A 15599-nucleotide genomic window follows, 5' to 3' on the forward strand; every position below is an offset into this window, starting at 1 on the left:
TTTCCTGTATGTGCCCCACATAGACACGATGACATTCAGTCTCCTTCACCGCAAAGAAGGCAACAAATTTACAACGCTGAGATGTGAAACATGCATTTAAAATGATTGCTCTCAAATTAAACCAACCCGTGACTGTCATTTCACGTCGTAAAAGTCAGAGTCGCACAGCAACTTTCGAGCCTTGTTTAAAGTTGGAGGTGTTCAGTTTCAATAAGCTCAGCAGCTCAGAGGTTGACACCGGCAGCAAGTAATTGAAAACACTTTTCAAGGTCGTGCTCCATATAGATCCGAGGAGTAATTCCAACCAGTCGAGATGACAGGAACAGAAGTCAATGCGAGTTACTGCCCTTGTAGTGGGGAGTTCATTGCTCGAGATCAGAAAGGAGAGGGACGGCAAAGCGGGGGAACTCGACGAGACGTCCAACTCTAAAACCCTCACCGGCCACAAAGCCTTGACGGAGAAGTAGTTTACGAGCACCGGCTGAAAGGTGTCCGCAACAGGAGGGCTCCGAGTCGGTATTTGGAATGTGCCGATAAGATATTTCTTAATAGAGGCCATCCTCCTGTTCAGTTTGTTCAATGCAGCTCGGTTAAAGTGGAAAGAAATATGCAACAGTCAGTAGAGGAACTTATCACAATGTTTATTTGATATTTTTGTAGTCATGATGTTGGCGAATGCAAAGGATAAATCACACTTATTTGCACTTAGCTTATCATCATTTCTGTTATATTCATCAAAAGAAATCCCTTATAACTGCCAACATGGCTTTAAAAGCTTTAAAATACTAGCTTTAACTAGTTCTACTATCGTCTCTTTCCTGGGCTGGGCTCAGGAAGTCCCTCTGTAAACTATGATGGATGTTTAGAAGAGGTGGTTTAGATAGTAATATAACCTCTTGCCTCAGGTTAACCTTTGGATTTGTATACATTGTGACTTCCTTACTGCTCACATTTCCAATTCCGATCCCACATTTTCTTAATAAGTTGTCAAGACCCTGTTGTTATCAGTGATGTGTGCGATTTAGACTTAATTGAAATGAATCTTTCAGGGTTCTTTTTTTTCTTATTCTTTAAGTCACCCACAGAGTACTTATTTCAGTTTATCCCTCTTGTTTTTATCTGTTCCTTGAGCAGCCCGCTGGGTTTCGTTTTCTTTATTTTATGCCTGTCAGAGTCATTTCTATGGCCTGTTGGTTTGATTATATGCTGCCGTTGTTTGCAAAGTGACAGGAGTACACAGAAAGTGCTTGGTGCAAGACAATATGCATAATGACTTTATTAAAGGCAGACCCGTTGGCGGAAATGGTACGATTGCTAAACAAAATCAGACTCTCGTGGGGTTTAGCCGAAAATACTACACTCAGGGTTCATTTCATCCAAGGCCGCTGTTTCTTTTTAGCTCGTTTTTCATTACTGTCCGAGGGACATCAGGACATCTGTCTAAAACATCTTCAGTATTCTCTTGGGCTGCTCGCTGTTAATTCTGACCAAAGTCAAGCGGAGATCAATAAAAAATGGAATAAACAAGAGAGGATCTACTGTTGGCCTAACTTCATTGTATTTTCCTTGGTCAAGCTTTGACCACATAAGTGGAGGATTACAGGAGTGCTAAGCTGCAGATATATGTTTTCCATCTTCTGTGTGCTCTAATTAATCAGGGCAGGGTTCTACCAAGGGGCTTAGCCGGCCCCTAGTCAATTTGCAGCTATCAGCTTCTTGCTTAGACAAGCCTTCAACAGCGCCCACCCAAGTTGTCATGAACAGCAGATAACATCCCTTTTAAAAGCTGATGAGATGCTGAGCAAACAAAAATACAACCAATAAAGAGTTGTAGTTGCAAATCGGACACGGCAGCTGCATTTAATGAGCGCTATAATCAGAAAATTGTCTCTCATATATCATTATCATGATATCCTGATTGTGTCTCTCTAAGAAGACGTTCTCCAGGGAAGGTTTAGAACATGAACGCACAATCCAATCTTGTGATTTCACCACAATCGCCGTGGCTTGGGCTGGTTTCTGTTCCACAAGCCTGAAGCAGTGCATCTGATTAAACCTGATTCCAAGTACAAAAGAGCACAGAGAGAAAGTTCTCAAATGTATTTATCTTCAAAGTCTGACCAAGCAAAATATCTGTACTTTTGGAAGCTTCTTCTAAAAAACAGCCAATATTAAATAAGGAATGCCAGAATCACAAATGATATCATGACAGCTGTAAGAAATGCAATAGTTTTTAACACGGTGTGAAGTTTTCATGGCGGACATGATGATTTAGATTATTCATAACAGCACACAAACCGAAAAAAAAAATAAAAACTCTTTGTTGAAAGTAAAACCATTCAGGAGAAATTATTAAATATTTATTCTCACTTATGTTAGCTTGCTCTTTTTCCCTTTCCTCTGTGGACATTTGCCAAGCCTTATGAAAAGCCCCATTACTTCTCCAAGATAAAAGCGTCCATTTAGCTCATTAATAGTCCATTAATTGTTTCTTTTCAGTAGCGCTTCAAGCCAGAGCCAAAGGACTGTCAGCGATGCCCCGCTTCTATTACCGTTTAGTGAACGGCGCAGTACAGCTGAGTCAAGTCATGATACACACTGTTGACTGTGGTGACCCGTAAGTCGTCATTCGAGTTGAATTTACCAATTACATCTGGTATATATGAGGCATATATGAGGCATTCGCCAGATATATTCACACAACAAAGGCTGCCTCTTTTATATTTTGAGGTCTGTGTTCTGATATGAGACATTAACTTGTGTAAAGAGGTTAGTGAAAGGCAACAAAACAAATGGGTCTGACCACAGGGATTGAGGAACTGCATCTAAAACAAGACAGGGTTTCTCATACAGTTTAAGATACAGCGGCCCGAAAGTGTCTAATTTACTCCACCATGGACAAATAATGAAAATATATTTGTATGTTTCAAACAACGCTGTGCTCACGTTTTTTTTGGGGTGGTTGTGGAGAAATGTAATGGAATCTCGTAAAACATGTTAATAGAGTGAGCACTTTATGAAAGTTCATTTGTCACCTGCTGCCTATTAATTAGATTTGTATCTAATATGCGTTCCTGCCCTTACAGCTGCCAACACATGTCATCACCGCGAGCGACGTGTAAGCCGACGTGAAAATGTTAAATAAAACGGCGTGTGTTTTCTTTGGCACGGCCTCCTCTGGGGGCTTCATGCTCCATTGACGGTCCGGTAGTATGTTTCAGATTTACTGGTTCGTGTCCAGGCAGCCCTTCTATTTACAGTGCATTAGCTTGTGGGATCTGAGGCGAAGAACATCTGTGAGCAATCGAGACAAAAGGAGGACAGGACCTCATAACAAGAGCTGCTGGAATTAGGCTACTTTTATATTTTTTTTCCCCCCTTTTTTCTTTTTAGTCATGAGGAGTGTGCTAAGAGCTAACAATAATTATTAGGTCAGACTGCTACCGATTACAAATTAACAGACTGCTGAAGATCGAGAGAGCCTTTGTGTGTAATTAGAGTCAGGCTTACATGTGTAAGAGCTGTCACAACGCTAATACTAGAGAAAACTACAGCTAATGCTCTTGATGGAAATGGAAGTTAATTAGAAATGTGGAAATTAAGAGCACCAGCAATGGTGTCATGCCAGCGTAGTGGTCTTGACAAACACCGTAGGACTCCTCTGTTCATTTCCATTTTCTTCTCTAGTCAGTATCACAGTTACTGCAGTGACTGTGGCTCAGTAAGTAGAACGGGTTATCCACGAACTAAAGGGTTAGCGTTTCAGCATCGGTGTCTTTGAGCAAGACACTGATGCCAAGTTGCTCCCAGTGCATCGCATTGGTGTGCCAATATGTGTGCTGTTAATGTATGGGTAGATAAAGAATATATATAAAAAATAACCATTTACCATTTTCACCAATCAGTCACAACATTAAAACCAGGAGACGTGAATAACACAACTATCCTGATTGTCAGTGCTTATGCTTGGTTAGATCCAGAACGGATCTAACCCTAACCCTAACCCACCTAGACCAGGCCAGGCCAGACCAGGTTAGGCTAACCCTAACCCTAACCCTAACCCCAGCAGGATGCAGCCTGACACAGGCACACACATACATACAGGGGTTGACCTGGAATCCAAATTCACTACATCTCAAGTATCTGTGGGATGATCCACAGAGGCCCCTTCCCTCGGCCCATAGGACCCAAAGGTCCCCCACAAACAACACTGTGTTGCCAGGCACCACAGAACACCCTCAGAGGGCCCATGTCCACTCTCTGATGAGTCACAACTGTTTTAGAGGCACAAGGGAGACCGACACAATATTAAGATTGTGTCGGGCATATAATGTTATGCCTGATTCCTGTATTTTTTTGTCCCTTAAGGCCCATCTCAGTTGTCCACAGCCCATATGATCAAGTTGCTTATTTTCTCAACTCTCAACAGGGGAAACAAAGCAACTAATCTGATCAGTTAGAACCTGGGCTTGAAAGATAATGCAACAGATGCTAAAATTATTATCATTATTATTATTATTATTTTTTACTTCAGAGCCGTTTTAGGCTTACTATGTAGAACAACATTTCTTAAATGTAGGTTTCAAAACATGCGTCGAGGATCCAGACAAAACCCCACCACAAGCACGCAGATTACTTGGCTTCCCTTTCCTGTCTATGCCAATATACGTCTTTGCTGAGATATGGAAGGATTGTTGATAGCTGTATTAGCCGTCAAAGCTTTGCAGACTGGCAGAAGGCTCTTCCTGTTTACCGGCCAGCTGGAAACGAAGAAAGCAAGGTTGTGATTAAGTCTGCCTATGAGGTAGACGGCATGAGATAGTTTCGACATGATAAGCCAAGGGACCCAAGCGTTGTTGTGTACCAGATGGATGGAGATATTGCAGGCGGCTTAAGGCAGCGTAGAAAGATGAAGGGATTACAGCAGCCAATCTTTCTGTCAATAAATGGTTTGGGGCCTTACAGCAAAAATGACCTCTTTAACATTGTTTCCAAGCGACGGATGCACAGGCAACAATTAAATTTTCTGTTTGAGAATTGTTTTCATGTGGCGTATTTTTATTTTTTTTTGTGTGTTATATTGTCTCAGAGTTTTCATTCCCTGGCAATATTCGCCGTTCTGTGACCTCAAGTCTGATAAGATAAGCGGAGCTCTAATAAGATAAATGGTTTATCACACCAATAGTGATCCACGAAGGGAAATTCCAAACTGACGCAATGAAATAGCAACTCGTTAGCCAAAATACATGGAGTAAAACGTCTTGAGATTGTTGTTCTCTTTCCTGAAAGAGCTAATTATTTACATTGCTCATGGGATCAATTTCTTAGAGTTTCTCTGATCAGCAAATTAAATGCATGAATTTGATTACTGGAGTATGTCTTTCTAAGCAGGTTTCCCAGCAATTGTTTTGCTCTCCGTGACTCAGTTCGCACCAGTCATGCAGAGGGCTATGTGTGAGTAGCTTCACAAAGTTTCCATCATGTTCCAGTTTTACAGCTCAAGTCAGTGGTAGGGAGTGGTTAGGGTTAGGGTTAGGGTGGAAACCAGTTCTGACTGTGTGGTTGTAACAAACCCCAGTAACTGTGTACCTTTAAAGGAAACAGGTTATTGGAAATATTATTAAATCAGGGTTTGTGAGCCATCAGTCACCGGTTCCTGACAGGTTACTGATGAGAATCGCAACCATTTCCTGTCTTCCCCCGCAGGGATATGCTTCTGTGGCAGGAGGGGCACCACAGAGTGATTGTGAAAGTGGCACTGACAAAGAGCATTTGTCTCTACCCTTGAAAACAACAGCCGAGGTAGTTCGGATCGTCGTTCGGATCTCAAACAAAGGTCTTCCGGGTTCTTGGCCGCTTTATCAAACAGGAAAACATTTTTGTCTCAGAGTTGACCTCTAAATATTTATCGCATGTGTTTATTTCGCAGTGTTGTTTATTTCCTGGACTTCCTGCAATTTCCAGAATAAATTCACATTTTAAAGGTGTCAGCTGGTAATGAAAGCCACAGAACACTTCCTCAATATTTATGAACTGCTGGAGAAGTATGCAGAACTTACCTTCCGTTTCTAATCTAATTACGTAATAAAAGGACAATGTAATCAAGACAACTTGATTAAAGGTTGTACATGGAGGCAGAGTGTGGCGATTGGTTCGGTTCACTTCTTTGAAGGCAGGGTTCGGCTTCGGTTTGGTTCCTTATAGGAACGGGGATCAAGGCAATGCAAAGAACTTTAGACTCACTTTTAACAATAAAAAGGAACTAACAATATTAGATCTAATTAAAATTATTTGCATAAAGCTTTGCATTTGCATAGATAAGTACCAAAATATTCTCTTTAGAGCACCCTACTTACTTGAGTAGAAGAAATCAAATAAATAATTCTACTACAGAGATAACAATATAAACACTGGTATCCATTTAGTTTAAAATATATTTGGACATATAGAGAGCATGTGTCTTTACAACGAGGTTTGCAATTATCAGTTGTTCATAATTTAATGTACCGGTATCGTAATAAAGCTCTCCATCCCATGGAATGTACAACCGATACATTGGTTCATAGATTTTATTTTGGTGAGCCCATACCTGAAATATTTCTGTAGAAATAATTCCTATTAGCCTATGCAGAAAATACATCCATCCATCCAAATGTTCTCTGAGCCCAGTTCAAATATACTTAAACAGGCATTTGAATTACTTTGTTGATCATTATCAGAGTTATCATTTTGCATCAGGACTGCACTTCTATAAGCCTCCAATACGATGACACTGTCATATCAGAACTGCAACGCTTGCTGCTGAAACAATGGTCCAGCGGCAATGCTCGGGACTGTTGGTTGCAAGGCTGTTGTCCGAGTGGTACAGCTCAGATGTTCTGTCTGTAAGGAGCAACATAGGCATAGGAAATAAATTGTCTATAGATCTGAGCATTTCAACTTACTGTGGTCAGTATTACCACTGCTGCTAAGGGTATCATTTGACAAATTCACATCTTCCCCACCATTGATTTAGTTTGAAAAATGGTCCGTTTTTTTTTTTTTTTTCTTTTTTCTTGAAGCGATTTGTGCTTGTTTCTCACGAGCTTGATAAATGAGTACATTTCTGAGACAACCTTATCTTAAACTCTATCTAGACCTTTCAGTGCAGGTGGACGCCCTAATGTAAAAGATAAGTTACACCCCTTTGATCTTCAGATCATTTACCGGAAGACGTAAGGGTCATTGCTCATATAATGCCACTAATTATGTTACAATTGAATTTACTGCCATGCAGGACAAAAGACAGAAGTAGAGATAATAGAAGTTCCGATTAGGCATCTGGCAGTCTGGAGTATAATGAGATTGCCTAGGTATGAGTTGATTACGCCGTCTTATTGATAAAAAAATAATTGCATTTTCCATAATCCCCAGAAGGCCCGGAGGTTTTGGAGTTTGATTTTATACTGCAAACTGATGTGAATTATAGTGATATCCTCTCCTCCCTCGGCAGCACATACCAGGTCTGTTCTCTGAAAAGGTCATTGAGAGAACTCAGACGCAGACACGGGAGAGTAGATTGAGAATATCTGACCTGTGTCTGATGAAATCAACGATGTCTGATTATGAAACGCTGCGGCTTTGAACTGCGCTCAGACGCTGTAGCGCTGAAGAGAGGGCTCTTACCACATCTGCCACCACATCAGAAACACAACCCTCTAAGAGCTCGAGTCCATATGTTTCTGAATACTTTACTGCCACTTAAGTGACTGCTTTTGTTACATTTTCTGAGATTTCTCAGTGTGCGTGCCAAGACTGCAGCAATTCATTATTTCTGATATTCACTGAAGTGTCTTCTAGCAAACTGGACCCGGGAGACGTTGAGTAAATAACATTTGTCCTGTCAAATTAGAGTGGAACCGATGATTGTTGGCTGCACAAAGCAGATGACAAGCTCTTGCCCGTTGGTGCCCCATGTTAAACAGCTACAAAGAGAGACAAAGCAGGGCCACTGTGATGCAGTCACGCCTTTTTATTTTACTGTGAAGCAAAGCACCTAAATTTAGATTTTTGGTCATTCTTTCTCAGTCAGCACGGCAATATATATATATATATATATATATATATATATATATATATATATAATGAAAAGACACCAAAACTGACTCCTATACACCGTGCAAACATATTAAATTCATGCAGATGATATGCAGTTAACTCCTACAAACATGTCACTTTACAGTCCCAAATTATACACATGAATACAATCAGACTAGATTTGACACTATAAAAGCTTTGCAATAAAACAAAAGTCCACACAAAGACACAATGTGTATATGTCTTGAAAGATGACAGCTGTGTAATATAAACCAGACCTTGACAGCATAGCAAATGTCTGTGTTGAAATGTCACTCACTTACATCTGTGAGAACAATGAGTAAAACCGAGTATGTGTTATTGGAATTCTTTTTCTTGACAGCAGGAAGTTAAAGCGGGAAGAGACAATGGGCTTAAACAGACACTAGGGGTGGGCGATACTGGGAGTTTTGGTATTGATCCAATACCAAGTAAATACAGGGCCAGTATCACCGATACAGACACTTTTTACTTGAAATGTCATGATCATTGAATAACTTCGTAACTTTGTCTTTAGTTAGTTGATTATGATAAAACGCAGGACAAATATTTTACTCAAATTAACTAATTACAATATAAAACAGTTTAACCCATATAGCCGTATAGAAGAGAAACTGTAACAAAAGTATCGATCTCATCATGCTAGTATCGATCCGATACTGATACTGGCCTAGGTATCGATACTGTCGATATTTAGATTGATACGGTCAGCCCTGACAGACCCTATAGACCCACTAACAGTATACAAAATGGCCTCAAATGGAAGGATTTATCAGCCAGATAAAGGGAAAGTGGTAAAATGTCAGTTCCACACTCAAACAATACTGCACAGACTCCTAAGTGGAGTGGGGAGTCCATATTTTAATACAGTCTATGCTCCACACATGTATCTTATTATATATCATTAAATGTGGCTAGTCTTGTGGTTAGAATTGTTTTCCATGTAAACACAAGCAACGAGACACGAGACCATCAGACAGAAAGATTAATATGCCGTGTGAATGAAATTCTAAAACTAATATAAATCTGCATACAAAACAACATAATTTATTATTCACCATAATATCTACTATTGAATCAAGCAATTATGCAGTTAGGACTTTAAACAGTTTGAGCTTTGGTTCGGTTGTATTTGTGTACATTTTTTTTTAAATCATAAAAAGTCCAAAATTCCCCAAAACATCAGAGGTGCCTTGTTGTTTGAAAAACACTCAGCATGGAGGATTGACAGAGCACACCGTCCCCTCCTGAGCTGTAGCTTCAGGCTCATTAGAGGAAAAGTTGACCGACTGTGTGCGCAACTGTTTTGATAATTACATCTGTAATTTGGGCATTAGAAACGGTCCTCCTCTGTGTGCAAAATCTGATCGCATTATTTGAACGCGAAACGCTAACAAGCAAGAAGCGCTGAGCAAATTAACTGAACGCGTTCCAAACTGTGCGCTGCGGTTGCGTGACGGTGCACGGTCTCGCCGCTGCTCTAAGTTCTGCACAGCGGCGCGACAAGTAGCATTAGCATAATGGTGAAAAAAAAAGAATATTTACCCATTTCACTGTAAACTACTGCATCAATGGTAAATGTCTCAACTAACCTTGGATTTGGACAAGCCTGGGCGTAAACTGCAAATCTCTACGGAGCACTTTAGATACAGTTAGTGGGAGCTTGAAGGAAGTAAATGGAGTGTAGCAGAAAATGGCAGGGGGTTTGTGTAAAGCCCTAACAAACACCTTTAATGGAGTACTTAATAAACAGCATTTAAAATGTGACAGTTTACTATTGAGACGCATCAATTTTTCACAATGGGCCATGTTCGGTCTCATTTTTATTTTATTTATTTTTTATAGAAGATCTTTTTCCTCTCCCTCCCAGCAGACAACTCTCAGATGTTGGACTTAAGGGCTTGTACTTCAGGCTGTGTTCTTATTGACATATTGGAGACAAAGCTGCCCTCCTCAGCAGCTGCTTTCTTGCTTCTGCCTTGTCTGTTATTAGGGCAGAAGCGGATGTGACCTGATTTCCAAGCCTCCCCTTGCAGGACTAAAGTGTTTGTTGTGTCAGCCTGGCATATAGACCCACGTGTGAAGGTTATGCAATGTTTCACTTATTTACAGGTCAGACATGTGGGGATAAGAACGGTATTTAGGCGAAGCGTTACCAGCATTTGCTTGTGTGCACTGCCACTTCCTATAGCTTAGCTGAAGTTCTCGGTTCCCTAAAACTAAAAATACTCGGCACGCAGGGCTAGAACTGAATCCTACATCTGCATTCAAGGTTTTTCGGCGTGTGTTTGTTTGTTGAGGCTCAGTGAGAGAGACATAGCCCATCCCTGGAATTGAAGTCAAGTCACAACAGTTTGTTTACGTAGTGGTCAAGTAAGGCCTTGTCTTGGAGCAGTTTGGTACAAAGTCAGTGGGTTTGCTGGAAGGAGTCAGGAAAAAAAAAAAAAAAGTTTGTGGTCTTAATACTTCCCAGCCAGTGCTTAAGCCTGTTATCTGTGCCTGTGTGCTCTGCCACTGGCACACTCTCTGCTCTGTTGTGCTTGTTTTCAGCTGTCAACTTGGACACCAGCACAGAGTTAGTCAGAGCTGTATGGAACAGACATGGCGGTGACTCCTTCAAATCACAAAGAAGAAAGCCAAAGGCTTTTTTTTTTTTTTTTTTTTTCAGTGTAGAGACAGCAGCAGCAGATTGAATGAAGAATCCGTTCCGTACCTTTTGATTTATTTGCTGCAGAAGGCAGACGGATCTGACTCCCGACCAGCTGCTGTAAACACGCAGTCGATGCTTATGACTAGAGCTGCCTGCAGCTTGCATTTATGTTGGGAAATCAGCTAGCTGATGTCTAATCAGCCGTGATTAATGTACTGGAAAAACACAACAATCACACTCGCTCATTCGTGCTTTGTACTTTTACTTTGTCGTGGCAATATTTACAGAAAACCACTTTGTGGAAGATTATTAGAAAACGGTTTACTTCAAGAGGAATGCAATATCAATGTATGAATATTTTCGTTAAAAAAAAACAGTCAAAGTTAATACAAAAGCCCTTAAATACGACATGTTTGCATGTTGCAGTTGCATCATGGTTCCTCTTTCGCTCTTCTAGTTGGTCATTTTGGTGCATTGGTAGGTTTAGTATGACATTATTTCCAGTAACAGTCATCCGGTTTGCTTGCGTGTGTTATTGTCAGTGTAGGATTCTGTCTTGAATTGCTTAGGTGCGAAGTAACAGGATCCGCGGATGCATTTAAGATGACACACAAGACAAAAGCTGATTCATGTTTTCCTTGTGATACAGGCAGCATTCGACCAGATCAGCTGCCTCCTTCTGTCTCCCCTCCTTCAGTGCAGCCGTTCAGCTCTGCCTTTGGGTAACCACAGGTCTAAAAGTATTACAGATAAGAATTTTGTTAAGGCATCAGCGTGATCAGCTTCCAGTCAAGTGTAATTAAACCTCACTTATTCCGATCGGTTGGTCCGACGTGTTGATCTACAGATACGTGCCAGCTGGTGTCTTATATCACCTGCAATCCTTCGGTGTACACACCTCAGGCAGCCACTTGGTGGGTTAACACCACTGCAGGTCATCTAGAATTATAGGTCTGGGCAGAGCCATCGTCTTGCAGCTTATAATAAAACCGTCTGAACCGGAACATCTGGGTAAATCAACTTCTCATGCTCCCTATTGACTGACTTAAACGCAGCAGCTAGATTTTACTGAATATGCTGAGCCAAAGAGGGCGGACTCACTATACAACAAAAGGCCTGCATTTAGTGGTGCACTGCTAAAGGGGCTCTTGACACAAAGGACGTTTTGTCTGAACAATACGTTTTTAGCGAGTACAATTTCCTTTTAAAAGTCAGAATTAGTGAAATGCCATAGCCCTACTTGTCCTTGTAATGAAAAACGCTTCCCAAGTAGCATTAACGACAATACCAATTTAATTTTGGCTGATTTTCATATGCGCAACCTATTGTTAAGACCTCGAGCTGACCACAGTTATTTCCAACACGTTGCAAGTCATGCATTTTTTTTTTCGTTTTTTTCAAGGAGTCTGGGCCCGTTCCAGGAATATTTACTGTTTTATTTATTTGCTCTGACAGGCAATCACTTCACTTCTCAGTTTCAGAAGAGTCCACACATTACTCCGCCGGCAGTGAGGGTATTGACTGATAGAACACTTTTTCAGATTGCTCAAACAGCAGAGATCACTCTCCTCCGTGATGATCTGTACGCAGTGATTTTCAGCTGGCCGGTCGTGACCCAAAAGTGGGTCTTTGCCTGGGCAAAAAAAAAAAAAAAAATAATAATAATAATTCACACTCCTTAGCAGTAGATTAACCACAACATAGAAGAAGATCCGCAAAGCTTGTTTACATATGCTAATTTAACGACAAAATGCAGGTACGACATCAGTTATATGAGATATGGATTTTTTTTATATTAAGGGCAAAGGAGGACAAAAGCCTCAGTGTGCTTTGTGCAGGGAGGTGTTGGCACTTGAAAGCACAGTGTTTTTTAGTATTCCCCCACTGGTAAAGTAATCAGGACAAAAGTTGATTTTGAATAATTTTGAATTGCACTCTTTGTTTAATTTATTTTGTGTGTGTGTGGCTAAAATCTGCTACTGGAGAAAAGAAAAGATTTTTTTTCTCTGTGAATGTCTGTGAATGAAAGCTCTGTTGAGTCTGTTAAAAAGGGCTTAAGTTACTGAAGTGAAGACTGAATTAAAATGCAGGCAATTGAGCATAAAAGGGAATGTTTACCATTATTATTTTTGTGTGTGTGTGTGTGTGTGTGTGTGTTTCATACTGTGATATTTCATTCTACTATCTCAGGTTCAAACTGCCCAGTGTTCTCATTCAATAAATTTGAGAAGTGGAAGGTTTTCTTTGATTTTGGTCATGGTCATTAAGGGGTGATGATGGGTCCTGAAGCAAGACCAGTTGAGAACCACTGTGGTGGGGATGGATGGGTATCGTTAAGGTTTTATCTTAACGTGTACTATTGAAACGGTGCCTTTTTATTTTTAAGGCATTTTGCACAAAAATATTAATGCGAATATTAATTCAGATCATATAAATACAAATAAGACCAATAAATAAATAAATTAATATATTCATTCATATTAAAAAAAATTCACAACAAACTGTCATAATTAACCTAATAAAAACAATGGCGTCAAAAGTGATAAATTTCATGCCTTTTTAACAAAAACTACTACCATTTGTGTTGCCAGCTCATGTGCAATTATGTTTGTCGAGGATTGACACCCATCCCTAGTGGTGGGTCATTGTCATCAAGGTCCGTATTGGCAGCACGGGACGGCACATAATACCAGTCGAATTCAACTTTTTAAAACGTCGGTTAAGGGTATGTGTTCACTTAAAACCACAGCAAAACCTTTGACAGAACAATAAACTGATCTAGTGACGAGCAGCAGAGCCTGATGAGCCGTATCTTGTTATTTGTTAGAGAAACTATTAAAAACACATCAGTAGCAGGAGCTGTAGTGCGCATTTTATGTATAGAAATACTTTACTATTGCAAACCTTCCTGGATAGTTGATGAAGAAGTTGTTTTATACTAACTGGAGGTATTTTTTGTTGTAGTTTTTTTGCCTTTTTGGAAAAAGTGGTAATGGTAGCTTAATGGTAGATTGAAACTTCTGTTCCGTTAAGTGCTATTCCATAATTAACTTGAGATGGATTAGTTGTTTCAGCTGCTAGAGAATAAACATTTTCCTTTGAGTGTAGCGCCTGTTGTTGTTGTCCTTGCTGCCCGCATCAGAATCATTTCTTTGACTTGGAGGTTTTGGATTTATATTTCTGATGGTGCCACACACACACACACACACACACACACACACACACACACACACACACACACACACACACACACACACACACACACACACACACTTCTGATTGGTTGACGCGTTGCTTCATTACTGTGAACACAAGGATTAGGGTACAGGGCAGACATTAAAATGGACCCGACTCAGTTTTTGTATTTTCGTCGGAACAATAATACGGAATACGTTGGCCTTTTACGCCTTGGACACATTTGTGCAGGTGTGTGCTGAGGTGTGCGAAGGGTGCATATGGGAGAGGCCGAGGTACTTACCAGGATTTGCATAGTGCATTGTAGGCCCTTGATCATGCTGGACCTCATTTATCACAATCATGTTGAAGACTTGGCGTCAGTGGGGGAGACTTCGGATGACTGATGCAAGTAGTCTTGTGCTTCAGGGGAGAGAATTAGTGCCGCCCCCCCCCCCCCTTTGCACTGTGTTAGAAAAATATCATTTAAGAGGGTTAAGAGTGCCAGAAGATGAAGTAGCTGAGAAATGTTATCTCTAAATGCTTCTTTCACTTTCTGCTAAGTGATGCTGTCAATGTGCAGTCAGAGCTGCAGGGTGACTCCTATAAACGCTCTTCTCTTGGAATATCGGCGACCTTTTAAGCCTTTTGCTTACGCCACTGTTGCTTGAAAGTTACTTGTTCACTCTCTCATTTGGCCTTTGCATACCGCCTTTTCTTGAGCACTTAACAGGAGCGAGATAATTACTGAAGGGACCACTTTCTAAAGTGGTAAGGTAAAAGGACAGAAGGGATTTTCTTAAGGTGGATTATTAAGCTGACCTTGATATTTGCTTCCCAGAGAGTTTTCACTTGCTCCAAAAAATCGACTTGAAGGAGGAAGTGGTCGGTGGTGACTTCGACCGCATTCGCTAGTGTGAAAAGGGAAAAGACTAGTCCGGTATATTGGGTTCCCTATAGGGATGTCCGGATCAGTTTTATTTATTTCTTTTTCCGCCTGAGTCCAGATCCTTTAATATGCAAGGTTGATCTCAGTTGATCTGAGTCCTGATCCAGTTTTAATTAAACAAAATTCCCTCCTCTGGAGATATATACGGGCTTTTCTTATCTTAAGTTTTATAAACATTTTTAGTGCCGATTCAAGCTGGTAGTATCGAATGATGATCTCCTACTACCACTTCACCAAACGTCCACATTGCATCATTTCAACATTTCATCATTTCGATATTACAAGGACCTGCTTTTGGTTCATGGCAGACTTAAAATAAATACCTACAAATGATCGGGCCTGGCCGAAGCCTGACACCAGGCACATCTGATCATTTTTAAAATGCGTGGATCAGCTTCGATTCCGATTGGGAAATCCCTAGCTCTTAATATGGACACGCTGGAGAATCCTGAACCCTTAAAAACGACAGAAGAGATAAATATATGCGCTTAATGCCCCTGATTATAGTGCGACCTTAGTAGTTAAAGGTTCTGATGTTACCTGAGACAGCGTTAATCCTTTAAGCTGACTTAAATTAAACAAGCAAACAATACCGGACAAAGCAGCAGGGATCTAACAGTTGGAAAAACGCTGCAACTCCGACATTACGCCCTTCAAAGTTAGTTTTAAAAGGGTGCACATTCATAATTTTAATGTCTTGCGCTACTGTGC

The 15599-nt window shown here is 40.6% G+C and overlaps 1 protein-coding gene across 11 annotated transcripts in view; it reads left to right on the forward strand.

Moving 5' to 3' along the window:
* ncam1a (neural cell adhesion molecule 1a) overlaps nucleotides 1–15599 on the forward strand; it is a 266719-nt gene that overhangs the window by 28229 nt on the left and 222891 nt on the right. The window lies entirely within an intron of this gene.

This window comes from Mugil cephalus, chromosome 15 (assembly GCF_022458985.1).
Source record: "Mugil cephalus isolate CIBA_MC_2020 chromosome 15, CIBA_Mcephalus_1.1, whole genome shotgun sequence".
Taxonomy (NCBI): Eukaryota; Metazoa; Chordata; class Actinopteri; order Mugiliformes; family Mugilidae; genus Mugil; species Mugil cephalus.